Source organism: Rhinolophus ferrumequinum, chromosome 22, assembly GCF_004115265.2.
Source record: "Rhinolophus ferrumequinum isolate MPI-CBG mRhiFer1 chromosome 22, mRhiFer1_v1.p, whole genome shotgun sequence".
Taxonomy (NCBI): Eukaryota; Metazoa; Chordata; class Mammalia; order Chiroptera; family Rhinolophidae; genus Rhinolophus; species Rhinolophus ferrumequinum.
In genome coordinates, this window is record NC_046305.1 from 36485475 (window position 1) to 36501790 (window position 16316).

General features: G+C 38.4%; 1 long non-coding RNA gene across 1 annotated transcript; it reads left to right on the top strand.

Annotated features, from left to right (window-relative positions):
• The first annotated feature begins 2062 nt into the window (after positions 1 to 2062).
• LOC117014702 (uncharacterized) lies at positions 2063 to 13265 on the top strand. The gene is made up of 3 exons (XR_004421589.1): positions 2063 to 2245; positions 9213 to 9390; positions 10940 to 13265. It is a non-coding gene; the product is annotated as an uncharacterized LOC117014702 (long non-coding RNA).
• The last annotated feature ends 3051 nt before the right edge of the window (positions 13266 to 16316 follow it).

A 16316-nucleotide genomic window follows, 5' to 3' on the forward strand; every position in this document is an offset into this window, starting at 1 on the left:
GAGAAAATTTAAGCTCCAAAGGCTCAAATAAGATTTCTTGGATAAAGGAAAATACTTTGTAAAGGTAGATACTTGAAGGGACACAAAAGGGGCTTCGGGCAATGTTCTTTCTATTCCTTGACCTGGTTAGTGGCCCCGTATTCATTTTGTGGTAATTCATTGTATGGTACACTAATGCTTTAGGCACTTTATAGGTGTTATGTTTCAATTAAAAAGAAAATATTTGACTTATAGCTTATTAAATTCTACTCTGTTTTTGAGCACATCACAGATTACCTAAGTCCCTTTGTTATTTGTGTCTTCTGAAGAGATTTGGTGTTTTTCTTCTAATTCAAATCAATTCAGCCAACATTTATTGAATGTCTGAATATGCCAGGTACAAAAGATAAAGAAAACCTGCTATCAAGAAGCTCACAGTTTTATGGGGAAATGTAATGCAGGGAGATTAGAACAACACCTCAGGTATATAAATGGTTTTATGGTAAAAATGTTAAAAACAGGAGTAGCATGGAAGAAATAAAGGAAGACTTTGTTCAGGAGGTGTTTTTTGAGTCAATGAATCAATTCATACTTGTATAATAGAAAGCTCATAAGGTAGGAAAAGGCATTTCAGACGTAGGCAAAAGCATGGTTCTCTCTCTCTCTCTCTCTCTCTCTCTCTCTCTCTCTCTCTCACACACACACACACACACACCCCACTACTTATAAACTACAAGTAGGTCAGTGTTGTGTGAGTGGAGAAGACAGGAACAGGACTTATTTAAAACTTTAGGAGACCCTAAGTAATGAGAAGGTAATGCTCTTCTCCATCTCCTGTATATAAAACCACATAAAAAGCAATCCTAAACTGTAATGCAATGTAGGGAAATCCAACAAAGTTCTAACTTTACTAAGATTACTATTTGAGGCATTTTCAATAGCAAACATAAAAAAAGTTTTTTCCTAATATGTTTCTCTTTTTTAAGGTATATGAAGAATTTATAGCTAAAACCCAAACCATAATAAGAATTATAGCTAACTTATATTGATGTCTTACTATATTCCAGGAGCTATGATAAACCCTGTACATAGATTATACCACCAAATCCTCCTAGTAGCATTATGGGGAAGATACTATTATTGCTACTATAATTATTACAGATACTAGATCATTACAGATAATTATTACAGATAAAGAAATTGAGGCTTAAGGAGATTAATTAATTATCCAATGTCACACAGCTAGAATGTGATTCAGCTGAGACCGATGGACTCGGCAGTCTAATTATAGAGCCTCGATGAAGTTTTTCCCTCAACATCATGCAGCAACGAGTCTTCATTTGGGAGTATACCAAAACAGACGTGTTCATAATAGCATTTGTTCCTCGCAGTTCTCTTTAAACCCTGGATTTGTTCGTTTATTAGTCAATGTTAATGAAGTACCTAGTATGTGACAACAATGTAGTAGGAATTGAGGATCAGGGGTGAATACTACTGAAGTTACCTCTGTGCTCATGGAATTACCACTGTAAGGAAGAAAGCAGAAATAATGACCGATCATAATGAAGTATGATAAGGATTATGACAAGATGGCACTAAAGAAATGTGGGGAGTTTGACCTGGTAGGGAAGCCAACCATGTTAGAGAATTTGGGAGGCTCTCTCTGAAGAAGTGAGAATTCCACTGAGATCTGAGGGAGGGGCAGAAATGACATAGGTGAAGTGGAGGAAAAGAGAGTTTCACGCAAGTTAAATGCTAAGGTGAGATGGACATACAAATGCCCCACAAAGATTTCCCTTTAAGGAAGGGTTCACTGTCCCAGGTGCTGGCAGTGCCAGCCTTTTGTCTGGTGTTGCCTCAGCTCCAGAGAGATGCCTCACCTGAGGTCGTGTATATACCGGCCAACTCTGATGGGCCATTTCGCTTTCCCAGAACCTAGCACGGTAGGCTGAGGCTGTCGAGCTTGCATCACAGCTTGATTTCTCCCTCTTCCCAATCCTGCTTCCGCCCACTCCCTTCCATGGGTGTTGCTTTCAAGAGCACTCCCTAATAAACATCCTGAACACTAAACTGTGCCGGCGTCTGCTTCCTGGAAAAACCAAACTGCATTACAACATGAAAAGGCTTTGATGAGTTAAGGTACAACAGGCATTCAGAATGCTGTAGATTGAGTAGGAGACAGAGATGGGCTGAGGCTGAAAGGTGGACCAGGGCCAAATCCTGAAGCAGCTGGAAAACTTGCTAAACACTTTTCCTAAAGGCAGTGGTGAGTCTGAAGCCATTGTATGATTTTAAGCAGAAATATGATCAGATTTGCAGTTTTGAAATGTTACTTTGGCTGTAGTATACAATAGATAGCAAGAGTGCTCTAAACACCAACTCCTATCTTTTGAAAAACTTTTCCCTTCTTTTTAGTATTAATGATCAGGAGAAGGTACCAAACTGTCTTTCCTGTCCTTGAATCATTGCTTTTCATTCCCCACCCTTGTCAATAAAAGCTACCAAATCAGTTCCGGGGTTTATGCAGCTACAGTCCTATGAAATATTATCTAGTATTAGCTTCTTGAGAGACCATAGGAAACAGTGTTCTCTGAGGACTTGGAAAGTTATTTGTTCTGTGGTGATGAAAACAAACTGTTCAGTATTGCTAGGAAAGTTTAAAGTGATAAGTCACTAGACACATGATCTCCAGATACAACATCAAAAGAAGACCTGTCTTCCTCCAATCATATGTTTGTGGTTTTATTTTTATTTTTCACCATAATTCCCATATTTGTGTATCATATAGTAGTTATATTACGACAGTTCATTTGTCAGGAATAATTTGACAAGCCAACATTGGATTTTTTTAAAGCTTTCTTGAGGTATAATTAGCATAAAATAAACTGCATATATTTAAAGTATGCAATTTTGATAAGTTTAAACCTATGTATACATCTGTGAAACCATCAACGTGATCAAGACAACAAATATTTCTAGCACCCTAAAAGTTTCATTTTGTCCCTTTCTCCCAGGCAACAACTGATCCACTTTCTGTCACTAGAGATGACTTTGGATTGTCTATAAATGTAATCATACAGCATGTACTTTTTTCCTTTTGGTCTAGCTTCTTTCATTCAGTATAAGGATTTGGAAAACTCAATGTAAAAAGTTCAGTTAAATCATATTTTATAGGTGATCCAACTTGTTACACATAAAAACCTTGAGTTTAATTACATGGTACCATATGCACTGTAAACATCAACAGTGAAGGTGATACCTAACTTTTTAAATATAATTATTCATCATTCCTCAGACTGAAACTTTGCTAGTTTCAAAAGCTATTGTCCTTTTGAAATTATTTTGAAAAGCAAGTGATCTGTGAAGTTCACCAAAAAGCCTATGTTTAAAAGAACATAAAAAAGAACTCTCCCTTCACCAAAATATGTGGCCAAATAATCTGAAAAAGTGAAGGTGAGGAGCAGCAGTTGTGAGGTGAGAGGTAATCTGCTCAGGTAAACTGGACACCGCCCCCCTCAACACATATGCACATGCAGCTCGAACATATACTCATTTACACGTGCATACAATCAACACTACCTTTTTTCTTTCCATAAATTGCTTTTAGCCCAGATGAGTTCAGCAATTACTTCATGTTACCATTTTAATTTTCTTATATATTTAAAAGGATTAAAACTAAAAATAGTTTTAAAATAGTTCTGAGGTTTGGGTACACGTGCATGTAAAAATGCAAACCCTAGAATAGTTCACAAAATCACATCTTTTAACTTTTTTAAGTGTTTCACATACAGCAGCATGATATATACGTAGGAGGCACTCAATGTATATTTTTCAAGGGAATGAAACAAAGCTTTCTGCTCTGTGATTGCATCTTCTCTGATAGGTCACACTTCACTTTGGCTTACCTGAGGAACCAATGTTATCACTTCCTTCAAGATAACATGCACTTAATCTGATTGTAATTTTTGTGAAGTTTGTCAATATTTTTTCTGAAGTGTGGTTTTCCAGGACCCATTAGCTCCAAGTCAAGTAGTTGTTTCAATCTAGTTGTGGAGGGCGCAGCTCACACTGGCCCATGCGGGCATCCAACCGGCAACCCTGATATTACTTACGAGCATTGCGCTCTAACCAACTGAGCTAACAGGCCATCCCCTGTCAATATTTTTTTCTTTATTAATGTATATGCCTTTATATATTAATCTTTTTCTTCTATGCCACATAGCCTAGGACTTTTTATATTGTTTTGGAGAAGGGGTGAGTGACTCTTTTCCATATCTCAGTTTCTGGCTTGTCATGTTGCATGTTTAACTCTCATAGCTTAGGAGAGGACGCAGTTCCACAGAGCCTAGTACCACAGAGCCTAGTACCACAGAGCCTAGAACATATACCTTATTGTAAGTTCTCAATGGATTAAACCTGATCCACATTATCTTCCTGTCAGGTATGATATGATGCGTAAATTTTCATACTGTGCCTTTACGAACCATAAGCTGTTGTTTTCTTTTATGCGTATTAACTCGCACACATCACAGGAATGGAATCCTGTTATCTTGTGCTGTCTGGGAATATTGTGGCAGCTGGGAGTTTTGTATGTGTTACAGCTCAAGTTGTCTTTGTCTTGTCAAATGTTTTGTCTAGTTTTTATACTGATGACAATGTTTTTGAAGATCCTTTCTGTATATTTTATTTTGGATCTGATAATCTTTTAAAGAACTGAAAAAATGTTAACCCTCCGAGTTCATTAACCAAGAACTCTATTTCTCATGTACCTATATGGCCAATTTCCATCTATTTGAGAAATATTCTAGGATCCTTTGAAGCTTTCGTGTGGAAATATAGTAAAAGTGAAAGGAACCTTTGGTTTCTAAATAAGCATGTATGTCATTTGGCTTACCTAAGCTGGATATGAGTAGTACTCACTTCTTCTAGAGGACTGAATGGTAATTTTATTTGTAAGTAAAGACACTAAAGAAAGAAAATTGAACACTTAATTCTTCCTGGTATTTTCTCTTAGAGTTTTCTCATAGCTTGGAGCTAAAACACAACTCATAGGTTGTGGCTAAGACACATCAGAGCTTAGTTTCAAGAAATGATAAAAACAGAGTCTACTTTTCAAGTATCAGTTAAACCAAGGTAATAATATTGCTCATGTCAGTTTTGTTTTGTTTTTAATACTTCAAAGAGAAATCCTGTGTGACTCCTTCTTTCATATCAAGCACTGAAAAGATCCCAGGGCGTATTGTTGGCTCTTCTCGCCGCCTCCTCACTACAGGGATGGGCCATGGAAGAGCAACAGCACCCTTTCAGGACTGTCCCCTCCCAATGCACGTGTCAGCGCCTCAGTTCTCCTGAATCCTTTCTATTCTGCCATACCCCTTATTCGAACTAAGTAACTCCTGATAGAAAAAATGTTAAGTTGGTAGTGAGTGTATGAATTTCCCACCTTTGCTTGGAACATGGTGCTCACTAAAGTAATGGAAAATCAATTTAAAACAATAAATAGGGAACGCAGAAAGAGTAAACAAAATGTGGAAGGGCGAGGCTTGTTCTGACGAGTGACTAAGTAGGCAGTTTCCCGTGAGCCCTTTAAAGACTCATGTTTAAAAACCTGTTCTTCCCTCTTCGTTCTTAACTGGAAAGCAGACCAATGTACTTGAAAAAATGCTGATAATTAGGTGAAGCACAAGTATTTGGTTTATTTTTTAAATGAAGAAGAGACTATGTTGTTCCAATAATCATAGTCTGTGAAATGGGGCAACTTCTTCATATGCTAAAGTTTAAAATAAGCAACTTATTCATATCCGTATAGATCACTTATCTATAAATTAGATTCCTACACTAGATCCTTTGGGCATTGTATAAAATATAAATTGACTTCTTTCATTAACTGTCATTTAAATTTATAAAAATAACACCTGTTACAATATTTAAGTATCTACTGTGCTTTTCATACTAGGTACCACTATTAAGCTTGCTGGTGCTCTGTGTCTATTGGTGTTTTCTCTCCAAGCTAAATTACAGTCCACGAGAAGAGACCACATTTTACTCTTCTCTTTCCCTATAGTCCCCAACTCAGTGCTGTGCTGCTGAGTGAGCTGAATTAATGTGAGGACACTTTAATGCAATGGGCCTGGAAAGTGCAAAGGACTTGGCATATCTGAGAAACAGTAGGAAGGGAAAAGTTAAGTAAAGCTAGTGCAAAGAGGGAGCTGTGGATGGTGAGTTATCAGCAGAAGCCAGACCAGCCTCGGCCCTTTTGGCCATGGTAAGAACTTGGGATTTCTTTTGTGACTAGGAAGCTCTTGGAGGATTTTGAACAGGTAAATGGCTTGATCCGACCTGTGTTTTTAAAAGTTCACTTTGGCAAAAGCAGGGAAACTGGGTGGAGGTTAATGGTTTCAGTAATCCAGGTGAGAGAAGATAGGTTGGATTAAGATGGTAGATTGAAAGATAGTACTAACCAACTTTAATTGAGCGCTTAGTACATCCAAGCTTAATTTCAAGTACTTTATATATGTTAACATTATTTCTACAAGCAACCTTATGAAATAGGTGCTATTGTTATCTCCACTTTACATATAGGGAAACTGATGCACTTGTCCAGGTTACTCTGCAGGCAACTGTTAGAACTAGGATTCAAACCCAGGCAATCTGGCCCCACACCTTGCCTGCTTAATCTTGTGCTACACAAAATCAGGACACATTCTGAAGGTATAACTGGCAGGTCTTGGTGGACTTGATGTTGAGTATGAAGAAAAAGCAAGAATCAAGGAAGACTCCTAGGACTTCCGTGTAAACAATTGTGTGACATTTATTATAATGAGGAAGACTAGATAGGGGAGAGGGAAAAAGTGTTCTGCCTAGAACTCATTACGTTCAGGATGTTGCATAGACAGCCAGGTGGACACATTCAGTAGGCACTCTGAGCCCTTTGATACTTGACAAAGGACAGCTCTGTTGAAATGTAAGGTAGAAGCAATATCGCAGAATGTAGAGACGTCTTCTGCTGGGATCCATCCGTCAGCCTTTTCACGTATTCTTGTCAAATGCAATTTTCATTTGGGGAATTGAGTGGGATGTTTTGCTAACATAACACAGCAAAATACAGGTCAGCCAAGATGTTAGTTTTATCAGCAGACAGGCAGGCTCTGAGCAAATGTTTTTAATAAGAATCTCCCAGAAATCTCCTCACCTCAGACCCAAGGCAGGAATGCCACATACTGCAACCCTTAACTTTCTAGGATTTGAGGGCAAGTTCTCCCAGCTGGAGAGTTCAAGCTTACTTTGGCATCACCGCCCCAGTGCCCCTGCCTGCCGGTCACTGAACCTTGCCTGCATAACACACAGGATTGCACAATCCCAAACCTGCTCAGACTTACAAAATACCGTCCCTCTGTCCCTCCTGCCCCCGACTTCAGTATTTGACTTTTCACTCCGTCTGACCTCAGATGATACTCCCCCTTTAGACAGGCCTCAAATTTCAGATGGATTCTCCTGGTCCTGCCTATAGCGAGCCTAATGTCTCCTGAGCACATTTTGCAAGATACCATGCTGGAAATGCTATCTTGATTAGTATGATGGGTGGTTACACAGATTTATATGTTTTTCAATACTCATCAAGCTCTTCACTTAGATACTTCAATTTAAAAGTACATCAATTTGACAACATTGTTATGCTAGGTGCTTTACAATTATAGATTTTTTTGCCCTAAGGAAGCTTATAATCTAAAGAAGGTATACTATTGAACAATAGGAGATAAAACCTGAGTTCAAATTGAGTAGCCCAAAATAATTGTTATAGGAACTGGACTGTAAAGGAAAACTTCACCGAGAAGATAACGCTTGATATAAGCACTGGGAATTTGGGCGACTGAAGAACCAGACAGAGGAGGAGGATTCTAGGCAAGGGAAATCATACAAGCAAAGGGGAAGATGTGGAAATTAAAAGAAATTTGAGGAGGCAGTGTGGATTTCTTTTGAGAACATCAGAAATTAATATTGAGACGGAGCCAATTTAATGAGTCTCTTTATTGTCAAGAGAAGAAGCTTAGAAAGTATTGGGTGAGCAGCAAAGAGTTACAGAAAGTGGTTGGTCAGAAGGAGGATATAAACTGTGTTTTTTAAAGGAAATCTACCCCACCTCCCCACATTCCACTGCAGAATAATTGTGACTCACAATTTGAGGCATAAAGTGCTTTCAATATATCCTCCTTAATAAGGCCTTCTGGGACTTGAGTCAAAGGAAGTGTTTGGCTCTGGGCAGTCAGCTTCTCATGCAGCCATGGCCCTGTTTTCCTTTCACTTCAGACCTTTTTCTATCTTTACTCTGAGTTGTATTCCATCAGTATCTTCACATTTTCTTCTTGACTTGACTTTTCTATCTACCTTTAACATGTGTGGGGACTTGTGTCAAGTGCTCTTCAGGCTCCTCTGCTATTCTAACTGCCTTTTACTAAAGCATTTCTGGTGACAGAGAAGGATTCAGCCCCCTCAGTCCTTATTTTCCTTAATTACTTTGCTACACTGAATACTGTTGACCTCAACTTTTATTAGAATTCTCTTCTTCTTTGGATCCATTAAAGCCATGACCCTGGTTCTCCTCTTGCTTCCCTGGGTGACCTTCTCTGTCTCTCACTAAGCTTTCCTAATATTCCAACATTTTCAAAGTAAACCATTGCTCAAATCTCTGCCATCACCTTCCTCTTCTACACTCTCTACCAGGCCATCTTATCCATGCCAACATGTCTGACTGTCTTCTCTGGGCAGATAGCCACCTAGGAACCCTCCCCACCACCAGTTTCTTTCCCAGAGGCAATCACTTGAAACTTTTTCTATCAAGTTCTTCTAGTGGTTAGCTCTATATCTTTAAATAACCTGTCTATATTGTTACTTCTTAACCAACTTTATACGTTAGCATTGTCTTCCCACTAAGAAATATGAAAATGTATAAGCCTATTCTTTCTAATATGAGTACATGGTAGGCCTGGGGTAGTGAGAAGTAATCCTTATCTAAGGAATGATAGAGCTCCCTGTGCATAGTTCTATTAAGGCAATTGCCACACTATCTGAAATCATCAATTTCCTTGTTGGTTCCTTCATGAGAAGCTGAGCAACTTGAGGACAACAACCCTATCTCTAACTCTATGTTCCCCAGACCTATCAGTGCCTTCTAGGGAGCAGGCAGGCTTATTATATCTCTTTATTGAATGAATCAATGGCTCCTATTAATACAGTTACTGAAAAGCTGATGAGTCATGAAAAGGGGAAGATCTCAATGACTGATCATCCTAGAAGCAAGTGAATAACTGCTTTCAAGGTTGACTGACTAAATTTTCCTGCCACCTCAAATAGCCCAAACTTGACATGGCCAAACATTGCACTGAGCATGGATAGCCTACATCTCCAGTGAGGGTAAGTGTTCTTGTGGTTTCTAAATAATACAAGATGTTTAAATGTTAAAGTTATCATTACCTTCTAGAAGTAATTTTGAGTAATATAAAATCATAGCTGGTACATTATTTTACTAATTATTTAAATTAATTGATCTTTCAAAGAAGAGTTGGAGATTTATTCCATTTTTTAAAAATATTTCAAATTCTAATTTTAGTCAACTCTAACTTTATTATATTCCATATTCTAGAATCAGAACCTAAAAATGTTATACCTGGGGCCACTGTTAACTGTTTTAAGGATGGACCTATAAGTTCCTCTTCAAACTTGATCTTTCTCCTTATTTCCTATCTCAGTAAATGGCATCTCCATTGACTAAGAAACCCAAGCCCAAACTTGTTGTATTGCCCTCTCCCTGTCCCCTACATGTACTCTGTGACCAGGTCCTATTGGTTCTATTTTTATTATATCCCTTGCTTCTGTTTCCTCTCGCCACCCTCACTGTAACTTCCTTAATTCAGGCAGACTCTAATCTTCTTCCAATACCTTTGCAGTAGCCTCCTGCTGCAGCTTCCTTCTACACCAAACAATCCCTCTACCACATGCCACCAGAGTGGTCTTCCAAAAACACAAATCTCATTATGCTATTTCTTAAACATACCCAGGTTGTTTGATGCTGAAGAGCTCCCTTAGTCTGGAATCCCTTTCACTTTCTCCCACCCTCTCCTTGGTGCAGACTACCCTAGAGCTTAACATTAGTTTGACTATTAATCCTGATTTGTCCAGAATGATCCCAATTTAACTTGTTATCTCAGTGTATTTACTGATAGCCATCCTTTGAACATCCTCAAAAGATCTCTAGTGTATACATTTGCTAGGACTGCTATAACAAAATACCACAGACTGGGTGGCTTAACCAAAGGAAAGGTATTTTCTCATAGCTGTGGAGGCTAGAAAGCCAAGATGAAAATTTTTGGCAGGAAATGTTGAAAATCAGAGGCTCTTTGCACCCAGGCCTACTTCTGGATGCATCAGATACACAGTCTGTTAACAGCAAAACTCGATTCTAGGCCTTACCCCACAATGGAATTCATGTTCCTAATATATACTACCTGCCTCCCAATTAATTGATTCTGGAATAAGAGTTAAGTCTCAACTCTAAGGAGCAAGAATCAGCATACCCAGAGGTTGTATCTAATTCTAGGAATTTCAGGTCTCTTGAATAACATGGCAATATAAATCGTTAACTTTACTGTCATCGAAAGTAATTATCTACATTGCATTAAAATATGCCAATGTATAATAATTTCATGAAAGCTAAACTATTGCTTCCAAGATTCACTAAAAGTTAAAACGTTGTTTGAGTGAAGCTTTGCTTAGAGAAATGAGAATGATTGTTTTATTTTTTGTAAACTGAATTTTATCAATGATGTGATTAGGTGCTTTTCAAAATGGTACAATTTGGAGAGAATAACACTTAGCTTTGACTCTTTAAAGCCACGGTATAACGTAATGAGTTTTATGTAACTTAGTCAATCAAATGTAACTTAATTTTTTTTCTTTGAATCAGATGTCCAGTTTGTGTCTGAGAGAAGACGATATGGAATTGTTAAACTCAAAGAACAGGGATAAAAAACTGATCCATCTCACCTACCTGTTATGGAAAGGATAACACAAAACCGGAATTGGTTTTTATGCAAAAACAAATTATTAATGTAAAGTAAAGAACATTTCCTATCAACTTATTCTCTTTCTTTCAAAAGTGCTAAACATTGTTTTCACTTTATATGATACATCTATATCACTGATATGCCTTTCTTTATATAATAGAATATTATATTTCATTGTATTTAGTTTTCAAATTACTCTTAAAAAACTAAACCCTCCATTGTCACTTCACTGAAATGAGAGAATTATTTTAAGTGTTAAAGTGTTTACTCTTAGCTTAGTTGCCATTGGTGGTAAAAGGATGTTTTGACGTCCTTACATATTCGTAGAACCAGGGCACATAGACAAATGAGGGGAGCGACCTGGCCTCCAGAAATATGTTTTACCTTCTATGGCCCCATTGATTTTAATATAGTGCTTTGATATCACACTGGATAAAAAATCAGAATTACAGGTTTCTATTTGAGAGGGAAACTGGATAGGGGTAGGGAGACTCGTTATCATAAAATGTCTAGGAATTCTTAAGGATAGAAAAAATTTTTATTAATTGCTCAGGTGAGATAAAAGGGAGACATTTTATTATATAATGAGAAGACTTCTTCCCTCAAGTAGCTTATTAAATTTAATTTAAAGAATCTTGTTTTAAACTACAAAATATTTAAAAACATACTTTAAAAAGACTATATCTCTCTTAATAATGTTTCATTGTAAACTTCTATGACTTACTGAGTTATTTAAAAATATATGAATTTAAGTATTTACCCCTGCTTTGTTTCTCTTCCATGCTCAAAGTAGAGCATTCTGTAAGTTTAACTCCTATAAAAGAAGAGTTTAATGATATTAGAAAGTTCATCAAACCAGGTGACATTTAAGCATAGTTCATAGTTTTTTTCTTTCTAATTTTTGTCCTCACATTATATTTGGTAATGGATATACCCTCTTTCTTATATGCTTGGTAGACGCATTCCTTGGTCATAGGAACATATGGGCTCTTGGAATTGTGTCCAGAATACCACCATATTGATCCCATTTGCAAAGACTATGACTGATAAAGTAAAATAAGCCACATTGACGACAATGAAGAACTGCAACTAACGAGCATGAAGTGTCTTTGTGTTCTATCTCCCATTTTCTGGAATCTCCTATTTATTTGGAATTCTGTTTTTTACTACAAAATTTAAATAGGATTTTCTCTTAACCCTGTGAATGTTTCCTATGGCTGCTGTAATAAATCACCACAAACTTAGTGGTTTAAAACAGAACGATTTATTCTTTCATATTTCTGTAGGTCAGAAGTCCAAGAATGGGTCTTATTCGGTAGGGTTAAAATCAAGATGTCCTCAGAACTGGTTCCTTCTGAAGGCTCCAGGGGAGAATCTATTCCCTGACTTTTCCCACTTCTAAAGGCGGCCTGCATTCCTTGGCTCATGATCCCTCAGTCACACTTCTCCAACCCCTTGATTCCACCATCACATTTCCTTGTACTGACTTTGATCCCTCTGCTCCCTCTTATAAGGACACTTGTGATTACATTGAACCCACTCAGGTAATCCAGGTTAATCTCTGCATCTCAAGATCTGTAACTTAATCACATGTGCAAAGTCCCTTTTGGCATAGAAGCATCCTATTCAGAAGTTTCAAGGATGAGAATATGGCTATCTTGTGGGGGTAGATGTTATTCAACGTACCATGTCCTTATTGACTTATGTATTTTTATCCTATTGCATTATATTTCTGTAGATTTATTTTTTACCATAAGGTATGTATAACAAACAATATAGTTTAAATTTGTTTTAACATCCCCCAATCTATATAATGGACATTGCTTTTTTTGACTCCCCTAGTGGATAAGTCTTATGGGAGGCAGAGCCCAAATTCTTGCTACAGAAGTTCAAGGGGCTAGATCCTTCCTCCCCCAATACCCTGGCATCTGGACTGTGGTCATATGACTTCTGCTAAGCCCATGTGGGCTCCAGCTCCAAGCCTCAGAGACCATTTAGACATTCTTCAGAGAAGGGTAGTGGCAACCAGGGCCCAGTGACAGCATATCCATACAGCTCCTGTGGCAAGACCTGTGCTGTGTTTCCTTCTGCTTAACCTTCCTTGTTTCCAGACATTTGTTTCTGAACCTGGGCTTCCAACTGTCCCTTTTAAGGACTGCTACACAATGGAATACTATTCAGCGGTAAGAAAAGATGAAATAGGACCGTTTGTGACAACATGGCTGGATCTTGAGAGTATAATGCTAAGTGAAAAGAGTCAGACTGAAAAAGCAGAGAACCATATGATTTCATTGATATGTGGTATATAAACCAAAAACAACACAAGAACAAGACAGACAAATGAGAAACAAAAACTCATAGACACAGACAATAGTAGTGGTTACCAGAGGGTAAGGGGGGAGGGGGGTGGGAGATGAGGGTAAGGGGGATCAAATATATGGTGATGGAAGGAGAACTGACTCTGGGTGGTGAACACACAATGGGATTTATAGATGATGTAATACAGAATTGTACACCTGAAATCTATGTAACTTTACTAACAATTGTCACCCCAATAAACTTTAATTTAAAAAAACCCTGCTCATTATCTTTCAAATGAATTTCTTTTATGTTTAATTTAGTCAGTTTCTATTGCTTTCACAAACAACCTTCATTGATTCAGGGTTCTTTTTTCTTCTTTAATGATTTTTTTTTTAAATGATTGATGGTAGCCTGGGGGGGGGGGTCTCATCATAATTATGTATCATTAATTGAGTATAAAAAATAACTGTCAGTAAGAGGGAGAGCATTTATTTATCCAAGCTCTTAGCCCAATGCATAGCTAGCACCTGTACAGTGATAAATGGGTCCTTAATGATAGCCATGAGATACACATCACCTTTTAATCAGCAAGGAATGATTTATGTTTTGTTTAGGTATTGAGTTTATTTTCTAGTTGATATTGCCAAATATGGACTTAACTCTTAATAACCAAAATATCTGATCAACTGGAATGCTTTAGCCTTTAACCACAAGATAAATAGAAATGTATTAAATAGTTATGTCATATTTACCACACATTGTTGATTTTTGTAATTCAAAAGGCTTGGTTATTATAGCGAAGTTTGAGGAAATAGCACATTCAAACAACCGCAATGTTTGTGTTTAGTACTATTTTACCCATAACACTTATTAAATGCCTGCCATGTGGTAGCCTCTGGAAGAGGTGCTGGGTACAAAGATGAATAAGGCTCCTGGCTCCTCATACAATGCCTGGCAGTGGCAAGAGACACTCCATGAATGCTTTTTGAATTAATGACCTAATCCCTGTCTCTAAGGAGCTCTATCCTGTGGGAAAGACAGACACCTCATTGTGGCATATCATGCTATGTCAGTGCCCAAAATAGTGAATTTGTGGGAGAGTGGGTGTGGAGAGGAACTGCCGGCATGTTTCAGATGCCTTGTGAGTTCTTATCATGGTGTCGAGGTCACACTGTCCTGTCCAATGACACCTCCTGGCTCTCAGAATTGTTATTCAGGCCTCTCTCTCCAGGCCCTCACAGTCAAGCTTGTGACACTGTGTTTGAACTCCTATTAATAGGCCTAGTCAGCTCCTCAGCAGATTGCATCTTAACATCAAACAGCCAGAATCCCCAACAATGACTTCTTGGCGCAAAGCCAATCCTCAAGCATCAAAGCCATATTCCTTGCAAATCAGCTCCACGTGATGATAAATAATGGCATTGGGATTCCAAACCAATTATCCCATGGTGAAAGGCATATTCCTCAAGGGCAAACTGGGCTTTATTTAAAAAACAGTAACATTGCTGATGCTAGCACTGAAATGTCAACAATGGACACCGCAAACTGATCAGAACAATAGCCAGAAAAAGGTGTATAACCTTCCCCAACATTGCACCAACCCGGAAGAGTTTGAGAAAAAGTGTGTTTAGGCATATTTTTTAAATTTCTGGCTTGAGACTCACCAGGAAAACTACTGAAAACACCATCTTGTCTGGAACTAATAGAGTAGAAGCTTTAAAATTCAGATCTCCACACTGATGTCAGCTCTGCAATCTCAGGCAAGTCATCCTCTAAGCCTCAGTCTCCACATCTGAAATGAGGGCTATTAAGCACTTAAGTCTGTTTTATGGATAGCAATAGCATGTTAAGAGCCCAATAAATGGTAGAAATTGTTAATTAGAACTATTTATCAAGCACCATACTAAGCACTTTACAGGTGTTATTTTAGTCTTCATGTGGGCTCAATGAGGTCGGTATTTTTACCCCAATAATGAGTAAATGGAGACTCAGACTAGTGACCTGCTACCCCAGATAGTGAGAGAGAGGGTCGATTCAAACCCATCCCGGCTGCCTCCTCTGGTCAAGCTCTCGCCCACACCAGGGTGTTTCTGACAGCCATCAGGCTTCCTCTTTGCTGCCTGTTCCTCTCTAATCCCCCATAACTCCCAGTGTCTCTCTATTGACCTCACCAGGGCAGGACAGTCATAAGCACTGTTTGTTCACCAGGTTGATTGGAAAATTTGCCTGGTGGGCCAAATTCCCATGGTAGAGATGCAACAAAGGACCTCCTTAGGGACCTCTTGGGACAGCTCAGTTTGAAACAAAACAGTATATTGGACCCAAGCAATTCTTCTCAATCATCAGCAACTAAGCCATTAACTAAAGCATACTGAAAAACCACTGGCTTTGGAGAGTCTGAAAATTTGTATTTAAATCTCGAATTGGGGATTATGAGTTGTGTAAATTTAATCAGGCGCTTAATCTCTCTGAGCTTGTTCTATTCTGAGTTAATGTATGTGGCTGGTTATTCTCTGTTTTTTTCCCCCAGATGTATTTGCCCCACTTCTCTGCTCTTCTCTGTGCTTTAAGACTTTGCTGCCTCCTATTAACTGCATTGCCAGGACTCCCTTGCCATCTGGCTTCTGGTTGGCTTAAGCACTGGATCAGAAGGTGCGAAGAAAGAAGGAGCAAAATAATTTCTGCCTTCTCTCACTGCTTCGGTACCACATCTCTGGCAGCAGCTGGCTGGTCCCTCTTTCTTGGCTGTAACTTTTCACGGGGCCCGGGTAACACAGTTTCTACCCCTTACCTTTTAGGTTCTAGGAGAAGTAATAGCTTCCTACTCTGGCTCACCTCTGGCTGCTCAGCATCCTTTGTTTGCTCCTTAACTTGTTTATAACCTCTGTAAGTAGTCCCTTCACTGAAGTCTCCCCATTGAACCCTCTAACTAAGTTCTATTTTCTTCTTGGAACCTGAAGAGTACAGTATGCAAAA